Source organism: Wasmannia auropunctata, unplaced genomic scaffold, assembly GCF_000956235.1.
Source record: "Wasmannia auropunctata unplaced genomic scaffold, wasmannia.A_1.0 LD335709.1, whole genome shotgun sequence".
Lineage (NCBI taxonomy): Eukaryota > Metazoa > Arthropoda > Insecta > Hymenoptera > Formicidae > Wasmannia > Wasmannia auropunctata.
Window position 1 is genome coordinate 1228537 of NW_012027181.1, and position 10776 is coordinate 1239312.

The window sequence follows — 10776 nt, forward strand, 5'->3', positions numbered from 1 at the left end:
TGTTATACAATTATTTGTTACTGTATTCATTATCATTGTTAAATATTTTTAAGCTACACAGTTATTACTAATTGCCTTTAAAATATTATTATATATTTTTCAGAAAAACTTATTAACTTATGAAAAACTTTAATATTTTATTTTTCACAGTTTTTATATATTTTATATGTATCCCTCACAATTTTAACAGAAAACCTATTATCTTAAAAAGCTAAAATAAAAAAATAATTCCACTCACTGGCATGATGTGCATCAGCCGACACAGCCACGTTGATTTACAGCGTACAAATGCATATATAAAAAAATTATAACAGTGCTCAAAATAATAAATATTTAAAAAATAATTATCACGTGTACTGAATTTTTTATTTGTATCTGTTTCAAATAGATATTTTTAATAAAATAGATAACATTTTGTAGAATTTCTTGTCTCGAAAAAATCCTTTCCTCAAATATAATTTGTTTTATATTGATATCCGATAAATAAAGTTTAATTAATTCTCATATCAAATAAATCAAAGAATTTTGTTATCAATTCAAGCATGAAAATTTTACATGTATATATCAACCATCACGAGGATAACGATTACTACCGCCAGCAATGAACGATAAATAAATTTATAAATTATTCACCCCACGGTTGCTCCGTCGTCGTCGCCCGATACCTCCCAGGCCTCCTTCATCTCTCAGCTCCTTCGTTGCGCTCACGCCACACTCACTCGTGAAAACGCGGTTAATTACGATCCCGCGACACTTTGCACGGCACTCTCGACGTTAATTGCACGCGACGCGCACTTCATTATATCACGACGAAAGAATAATGCGGAAAAGATACGATCGCAGAAAATTACGATGCGCTCGACACACGTGACCTCTCGCAAATTATAACGCCACGGACGATTCTCGAAATGGCAAAGGGAATTCGAAAAATATGCAGACTTCAGGCGCCACGGCGCAAAGCCACATATATCCGTTGCTTTTAGTCGTACATTGTTTTTCTGCTCCGGATAACGAATAATATATGCTCGCGTTTTAAAACGATTATCATTTCGTATTATAAAATAAAAGGGAACAAAAACGAAAGGTTGAAGATAAATGTGGAATGTATTGTCTGAAAATATATGCGCGCGTTTGTGAAAAATAGTTATTGCCTTGCCGACTGCTCGCGTGGTACATTTTGCCCAAATGAATCTTCAATGCCGAAATATACTTCGTGTATCATTATCTAACGATCGACATATCGGGGTTATTTGTATCGCTTTCAGATTCATCTGCATATATTACGTCGCGTTCTCAATTCGAAAATGGTAGTTGAGTAACGTCTAGACCAGCGTAAAGGTCAGAGGAGAGAATCTGCGCGTGCAGTGAAATGTATAAGTATTTCGAATTTTGCGGAAGTTAATTGATCGCGCAGAAAGATCATTGCCAAACGTTCGTAGAGAATACGAACGTTTTCTATACTCGTCTCGACCGACGACCGAAGGTCAACAACAATACGCGCGCGCGGAGCGGCCCGCGCCTCTGCCTCACCCGGTCGACGTAAACAAAGCGAGTGTACGCGAAGCGCGTGTACGCAACGTTACGACCTGCGTCGTAAAAAAAGCATTGAACGCCGCGGAGAGTTAGTCAAAATACGTGGCAATCACGAAGTATCCAACGCGCAAGGCAAAAGCAAGTTTAGTGCTTTTCTCTTCCCGTTCGCACGTTGTTCGTTTCGTCGTTTCTCGCGGACTCGTAATGTTGCCCAAGAAAGCGCAATCTGATGAATCAATTCGGTTGATGTGTATGTATACACACACTTTTTTTTATCGAGCAGCCGTTCCGCAGCCGTGCCACTGTATATGTGCCATTGTTTCTCGAAATCGCGAAAAGGAAAAAGTGCAATTAAAATTATATTTTATACATGGCTGCATGATTGTGATTTTCGCGAGTGAGTGTTATAATGAGCGCCGTAAAGAAGAAACCTGAGAAGAGAACAAGGCCTGGAAAAAGCATCGGATAACGAAAGAGCAACCACAGAATAGGTAACTAATAATTTATTATTTTCTTGCTTGCATACGTGATCGTAAAATATTTTTAATACCTATCCTTAAAATTTATTTTAAAAATCATCCGATTTATTAATAGGTATACAAAAAATTGGATTTTTATTTCTAAAACACAGACTGCAATGCTATTTTGCGAAAAAGCTTATTATCTTGTTATTAATCTGTCGACGAATTGCGAAACGTTTGTAAGATATATATTTTATGCTAAAATCGATCGAGTAAACCAAGCGTGATCGTTGGATCGCGTAACGAAAAATGGCCACGGCAACATGGAATGATTTATCATATAACAGGCTTATAATTCTATAATCTATAATCTGAATGGCGTAATGAGGATCATTATCATAATGCTTGTCTTCGAGCCGGGCTGATCACACTGCCCTGAAATCTGTGATCATTTCCGACAACCCTCCCAGAGTGCCCCGGCGCTGCGTGATTGCACGTTTATATGATTCCTGTTATTTTCAATCATTACTCTTTCGCCGGTTTCCTTCGCGCGCCCCACCCCGCCGTTGCCCCGCCATCAACAGGTAATTGTTATAATGAACAGCGAAATAATAGGCTTAATCCGTGTTGGTTTCATGCTTTGTTTCGAGAGGCGCAGCTGATACACAATAGCCCCTGACAGAATGATTCACTAAATCTATTCAACTGAAAAATAATCTCGTTTTGTTACATTCAAGCGTCCATTATCCGCGCCAGAAATTATTTGCTGCTTTCCCCTATTTTTTATTTCATTTATTTATTTGTTGTTATCAATTCTCGTATATGTACTTTAATCCGCACTTTCACGGTGCTGTCAGAATTATCGATGTATTTTTTATTAGTCACGTAAAAATGTATTGTTTACAACATATAAAATACTCGAACAGAAGAATCTTTTTTTATGGGAAAACACCTAATACCTCTGTGTCGATCGATCGACTAATCGATCGTTCTTCAAAATTAATTAAGGCTTTTAATTCCGCGGCCGCCAAAAAATTCGTCATCCGCTGCGATTTGTATACGAAATATAGATCGAGCAGTATATCATCACATATTAGACCGCTTATTGAAACCGAATGGACGAATTGTTAACAAGGGAATTCGGATCAAAATAACATATATTGCTGTAGCATATTGCGCGGATGTTTCGCTTTTATACATTTTATTTTCCGATACACGCGATATTTTCGTGCAAAAATGCGGAAAATGCTATCGAGTCGCTTGGAGGGAGAGAGATGCTGATACGTGATTACGCAAGTCCTGTCGATACACGTAAATTCGGCAAAACGTTATGATTATTAAATGAATAGAACAATTAGTCACTCACCGTCGAAGAGCGCCGCGCTGTTGTTTCCACTTCCCGCTGCCGCTGCCGCTGCCGCCGCCGCGCCGCCTGCTCCATTATTTCGGACACAACTCGCTGGCAGAAGTCGAATTAACATGATAATCGCCCGTCGTTTCGGCACTCTCCACGCTCTCCACCGCAACTCCCTATGATTCACTGCACTCATTTACGATTCACTGCGCTCACTGCGATCCAGCACGCTGCACACGAATAAACAAACACGCGCGCAACACTTGCGATTGCTTGTTGCTCCGCGCGAAACATCGGTCGGGAAACACATACAGCTGATTACGATCGCGCGGGTTGCTTAACATTTTTTTCGACGCTCGCCCGTCGCCTTTCACGGCATTCATGCGGCCTCGCGAACATTTTTTGCACACCACCGACGAGCGGATTAACACGCGAAACACGATCAATCGTTTCTCGTAACGGAAAACTCGCGAGGTGTGCGCTTCGACGGTGACGGCTTTCGTCGCCTCGTTAACGTCCACACACGTACTCGCACGCACACGCGTCGCCGTCGGAAAAATGCGGCTAATTACGAGCCCGCGGGAGTAATTAATTACGTGCCCGTACACTTATTGCAGTTGGGACACACTTGAAATGAATAAATCAACGCGAAAGTCTAGCCTTATCTGTGCATCGGATTTTTTTTCGATCATTTTTGGTAACTGACGTTTACTTTCACGCGGTATCTAATTCTTATAATCAATAATTTCTCGATAATGTATTTCGAATGTACGATGAAATTCTTATATCCGTAGCGACCATAGCGTTAGTTTTTTTTTCAACGATATCGCGCTTCTAATATAATTTAAAATACTGTATTTAATTTTCCGTGTTTATTACAAAATATTAAAAAAATGTATACGAAAGAGACGTTTAATTAAGTAACGCACGCAATTCTATAACAACACGAGAACAGATCACAATATTAATTACGAGAACTTCTCGTTTTTCTAATCTATAGACAGCGATCGCAGAAAATTACCGCAATCGCTGCTAATTACTGTCGCGCATTTTAAGCCTTATCAGATTTTTTCGGTAATTTTTGATAACTAACGTTTACTTTCACACGGTATCTAATTGTTATAATCAGTAATTTCTCGATAAAGAATGTATTTCGAACGTATGATGAAATATCCGTAGCGACCCTAGCGTTAGTTTTTTTTTTCAACGATATCGCGCTTCTAATATAATTTAAAGTATTGTATTTAATTTACCGTGTTTATTATAAAATATTTAAAAATTGTATACGAAGGACACGTTTAATTAAATCACGCACGCAATTCTATAACAATACAAGAACAGATTACAATATTAATTACGAGAACGACTTCTAGTTTTCAATCTAATCTATAGACAGCGATCGCGATCAATGCAGAAAATTACCGCAATCGCTGCTAATTATTATCGCGCATTTTAAACCTTATCGGATTTTTTCGGCAATTTTTGATAACTAACGTTTACTTTCACGCGGTATCTAATTCTTATAATCAATAATTTCTCGATAATGTATTTCGAATGTACGATAAAATTCTTATATCCGTAGCGACCATAGCGTTAGTTTTTTTTCAACGATATCGCGCTTCTAATATAATTTAAAGTACTGTATTTAATTTACAGTGTTTATTACAAAATATAAAAAAATATATACGAAAGAGACGTTTAATTAAATCACGCACGCAATTCTATAACAATACGAGAACAGATCACAATATTAATTACGAGAACGACTTCTCGTTTTTCTAATCTACAGGCAGCGATCGCGATTAATGCAGAAAATACCGTAATTGCTGCTAATTACTGTCGCGCATTTTAAACCTTATCGGATTTTTTTCGGCAATTTATGATAACTAACGTTTACTTTCACACGGTACCTAATTTTTATAATCAGTAATTTCTCGATAACGAATGTATTTTGAATGTACCATGAAATTCTTATATCCGTAGCGACTATAGCGTTAGTTTTTTTTCAACGATATTGCGCTTCTAATATAATTTAAAGTACTGTGTTTAATTTACCGTGTTTATTACAAAATATAAAAAAAGTATACGAAAGAGACGTTTAATTAAGTCACGCACGCAATTCTATAACAATACGAGAACAGATCATAATATTAATTACGAGAACGACTTCTTGTTTTTCTAATCATTCTAATCTATAGGCAGCGATCGCGATCAATGCAGAAAATTACCGCAATCGCTGCTAATTACTGTCGCACATTTTAAGCTTTATCGGATTTTTTTCGGCAATTTTTGATAACTAACGTTTACTTTCACACGGTATCTAATTTTTATAATCAGTAATTTCTCGATAAAGAATGTATTTCGAATGTACGATAAAATATCCATAGCGATCCTAGCGTTAATTTTTTTTCAACAATATCGCGCTTCTAATATAATTTAAAGTACTGTATTTAACTTTCCGTTTTTATTACAAAATATAAAAAAAAGTGTATACGAAAGAGTTCAAATAAGTTCAATTAAGTCACGCACGCAATTCTATAACAATAGGAGAATAGATCACAATATTAATTACAAGAACGACTTCTCGTTTTTCTAATCTACTGGCAGCGATCGCGACTAATGCAGAAAATGACCGCAATCGCTGCTAATTACTGTCGCGCATTTTAATTAACTCGTGCATCCACAGTCTTATAAACGTAGCGAACACGACGTTAACTACAGTTACATCACTACTGGTTTACAGAACAAGGCAGTGATCGCGGTTAAAAAAAGGAATACATTGCGATAAATGCTAATTACTGCCACGTGTTTTAACAGAATTAATTATAGGAATTTTTCGCTTTTAATTTAGCAATTACAAGCAGCGCTTGCGGTTAATAATCGCAAGAAATAATCACAATCACTGCTAATTATACATGCAAAATATTACTAATTATTACAAATATAAATATATCCCCTTCCATCACGCAATTACATTAACACATACACAAACGTAGCAATAAACTAACGCTATTATTACTACAACGTTACTACGAACAAAATAACGCAACTTCAATTTACGTATGTACGTATATAATCAAGCCTTGAAAATCCATTATACGTATATAGTAACGCTATGGTCGCACGGAATTCACTTGACAGAACTGTCGCATGTTCCATGAAATTGCGTATTACGACGATCGCTCGACAATTTTTTCAGCACTATCAATATTACACGCTCATTTTTAGGTAATATTTATTCTCGATAACCCGAAAACAGAAGTAAATATGACGAATCAAGCGATTTGAGCTGTAGCGCTTATTTAAATGCGTCAATTCCGCGTTTCCGGTCGGTAGAACGAGAACAAGCGACAAACGCGATTAATGAAAATGATCGCGATCACTGCTGTAATTACTATCGCGAATTTCGACCAATTCATTTACGTAATCAATCTGCGGTATCTAACTGCTACGAACCCGCGGAGTTCATCTGCGAATTTTTCGCTTCATCGGTTAATAGCCGCGTAAATACAATAAAATATGAAGAAATTCTGTTTCCGTCCGATCATCGTCGTGGCCGCGGTCCTTTCTCGATACGCCAATAGCCTCTGTAACATCGTCTTCTCTCGATTGCGCCTCGGCGTCTGTGTCCAGCGCGACCGACGCCGTTAGTTCGCCATTGCTCCCGAGCTGACTCGCCGACGCCGTACTCGTACGTGTGGGAAAAACTCGGCTAATCGCGATCGCGCGGGCCGATCCGTCGCGATCCGGCACTCGCCCTTGTCTCTGCTGACGCGACACTCCCGTGCGACACTTGTCGCGGCGCGTCCGGGACAGGTGAAATGGGTCGCGAGACGCGAGGAGACGTCCGCCGCTCGCCCGACGCTCGCGATGTTCGTTACGACAAACTGCGCTTCCGAAAACATTTGAAGTACGATTATGCAAATGCGACAACCTCGCGGCGCCAAAATTCCGGAGCAGTTACGCGGCGGTTGGTATCTCTCGCGACGCCGAATTCCGGAGCTAATTACGCGGCGGTTGGTATCCCTCGCGACACCACGGAGGAGCCAATGAGACGCTCACGCTTCTATTCGCGTGAAGTTGTCGCCGCGAATTGCACTTGCAAGTTTCTCGCACGGCGATCGCGAAGAAGGACGAGAAGTTGTCGCCGTTCGCGTCGTTCAGCGCCGTTCGTGACGAGCGAGCGCCGCCGGCCGTGTTTCGCGCGCGATTCACCTGTCCCGAGTTTGGCCAGCGTCGTCGATCGATAACGCACGGCGATCGTCGCATTCATCCGATTTTCCACGAATGAGCCAAGTGGTCGCTAGCGGACGACGGCGACGCGCATCGACCGGTGAGTATATTTTCCGTTGGATTTACGATCGATCGTTCTCGCTCATCGGCACGTCGCGAATCGGATAGATCGCGGTTGTCGCAGCGACGAGAAATATCATCATCTTTATTATCCCCCAGATAAATTACCCGGCTCCAAGGTAAGCGAAGCGACGAGGTAGCTTGAAGCTCCGGAGCGCGAAGGAGGAGGTCCTTCCTCGATTGTATAATCGTCTTCCCTCTGTACGTCGTTGTGTCCGACGCTCCGACGGTGACGCCATTAACCCTCCAGGAGCTGATTCGCGTCCGGACGCCGTATTCGTAGGTGTGGGAGAAACGCGGGTAATCGCGATCACGCGGGAACGCAGGTCGATCGTCGCGATCTGGCACTCGCCCATGTCTCACGCGACACAGAGTGGACAAAAGACGCGAGCGGACGAATAGCGATGCCTCAATCGGTGAGTATATTTTCCGTTGGATCAATCGTTCACGCTCATCGGCACGTCGCGAATCGGCTAGATCGGTTGTCGCAGCGACGAGAAATATCATCTTTATTATCCCCCAGATAAATACCCGGCTCCGAGAGAAAACGAAGCGACGCGGTAGCTTGGAGCTCCGGAGCGCGAAGGAGAGGAAGGAGGAGGTAGGAGGACGCGCGGGATGTGCTCGGGATCGCAAGTTAACCTGGCGCGATAAAAGCCGCTCTAAATAAAGCGGCGTATGTACGGCGATCGCATGTATACGGCCGACACGTAGAATTTGGAAGGTGGGGCGGCTGCAGCAGCGTCGTCGCGACGACGACGACGACGACGACGGCGGCGATGGCGACGACGTCGAACATATTCTATCAGTCTGATAGCTCTCGGCGGGATACTCGAAGGCGGAAGGTTAGGGCGGGCGGTTTGATATCTAATATCGGCCGCGCGCCTTTATGTCCTCGGTATCGTTTTATGTTGCCCGGGTAATCTTCGCCTCCCTCGGCGTCACGGCTAAACTTTCCGCCACGTAAGTGCCGCGCGCCGCGCGATAAATAAAGGGAAGAGAGAGACAGAGAGAGAGAGGAGTAGAGGGCAAAGGGCCGTCGGCGGCGCGGAACGACGTTGTCTCTCCTCAGTTATTCAGAAGAATTAATTAACGATATGAACAAGCTGGAGCAATTCCGAGAGGATCCTGATGGGCTACGAGAGACAGAGAGAAGAGAGAGAGAAAGCACGTCGGGCTCTAAATCAGACGGGAGAGTCGTCGTGAGGATTACGCGGCGAAACGTCCCGGCGTGGAACGTAGGAATCGTCTCGCGAGTGATTCCCCGCGCGCAGTTTTAGGGCTACCTGAAAGAGGACGACGGGCTATTTAACATTCCGCCTCATTTCCCACCGTTTCTCGCCTCCTCCCCCGTCGCCGTCGTTCCCGTCATCGTCGTTCCGAGCGAAACGCTCGCGCTCGATGCGAAAATTGCCTCGGCAAGAATTATTGACTATAAATTACTCGTCTCGCTACCCCTTAGCCTCCGCCGTTCCGGGCGCTCTCCCGACCGTTACTCATGCAAATGACGGCGGAGCCCGCGGGGCCTCCGCGTACGCCCTGCGCCGGCACACTCGCCACTTACTCACCGTTACACCGAGGGGGAGAAGATCTCACCGGGGAGAGAGAGAACGAGCGGCGAGAAAAGGCGTTCTCTCTGGGTGCCGATACCGGCGGGTGGAGGGCGAGGCGCGAATTGCCGCGAATTTACATTTTATTGCGCGCGCCCCGAGACAGACTGCCTGGGCTTCTTCTTCGCGCCGCTCGGATCTTTATTCGTTTTCCTATTTACTGGCGTTGCCGACGTCGTCCACGACACACGAACGAACGAACGCTCGGCGGGCGCGCGCGTTCGTTCGTGTGCTCGCGCACACCGGGCCGTATTGTCATTCGAGCCGCGCGGAGAACGGCCCTCGATCTTCCGGAAACGTCGATCTTCTTCGCCGGTATATATAACGATCGGGAAGAGCGATCGCCCGTAGCCGAGCGTAGCCTTTCGATGCGTTCCCGAGATCCATAAATAATAATCCCGTTGCAGCGTCCTCGTGTCGGAAGTCATTTTTTTATTTATTTTCGCGGTAGAAGATTACGATGTTTCATGCTCGTCGCCGTGGACGTCTTGTTTCGAGAAACCGCGACACGCGTACGTGGATAAATAGCCGGGGACAAATAAATTTCGATCCATTGTCCCGCTTTACGGCGAGAAAAGTCGCGTCAGCCGACGGATCGGCGACGACGGCGGCTATGCGGTATACCCGAGGCTAAATTGAATTTTTTTCAATTCATTCCACTTCGCTCGCGCGGCCGAGACGCCCGGTGTAGTCAATGGGGTATCTGTGCGCGACAGCCTCACCTATTCGCGGTAGATTCTCATTATTTTTAAATTGGAAATGAGAAGTGCGCGGCGAGAGAGAGCGCGGTCGAGAGCCACCTTCGCCGACACCGGGTCGCGTCGCGTCGCGTCGCGTCGTATCGCGTCGTGCCGGTGCATTATTCCACGCCGATGTCTATAACCACGCCACGGCGAAGGTGGAGACGCAGAAATTAATTTAATTACAGGCCGGATGTCGATAGCAGTCACCGTTCCTTCCGGTTAAAGAGCGGAGCAAAAAGGACGCGGTTCTCGGAAGGGCTCTTTAATCTACGCAACTCTTCTTTAAAATTCATTGGGGAGGGGGGAGGGGAAGTTCATCGCGCGGTGCAATCTTCTCATTTGCTATGCTAAACATGTCGAGCATTAAGCCAGAAATAAAGTTCCTTTAACAGAGATATAAGGAAATTCGTCGGAAAATTATGTCTATATACTTGTAGCATTGACTCGACGCACGAAGATATAATTAAATTTAATGTACAAAACTAATTTCATAATCAAGAGCTTATATTCGAAATAATAAAGAGTCGATTCTAATTAGACCGAAAAATTTCTGGTTAACTACCGACGATTAATTTCTACTACTGTGTATAAAACAGGGAATGAAGGAGGAATATAAATTGGTTTAATCATTTACCTGTTGCAGCAAAAGTCGCGGAAAATTTCAAATAATGCACCGTAATAAATCTAAACAATTTAAACAAAAATATATATCAGACATATAA

General features: G+C 43.3%; 1 long non-coding RNA gene across 1 annotated transcript; it reads left to right on the forward strand.

Annotated features, from left to right (window-relative positions):
• The first annotated feature begins 7531 nt into the window (after positions 1 to 7531).
• On the forward strand, positions 7532 to 8397 carry LOC105456345. The gene is made up of 3 exons (XR_975238.1): positions 7532 to 7681; positions 7801 to 8117; positions 8225 to 8397. It is a non-coding gene; the product is annotated as an uncharacterized LOC105456345 (long non-coding RNA).
• Positions 8398 to 10776: the final 2379 nt, after the last annotated feature.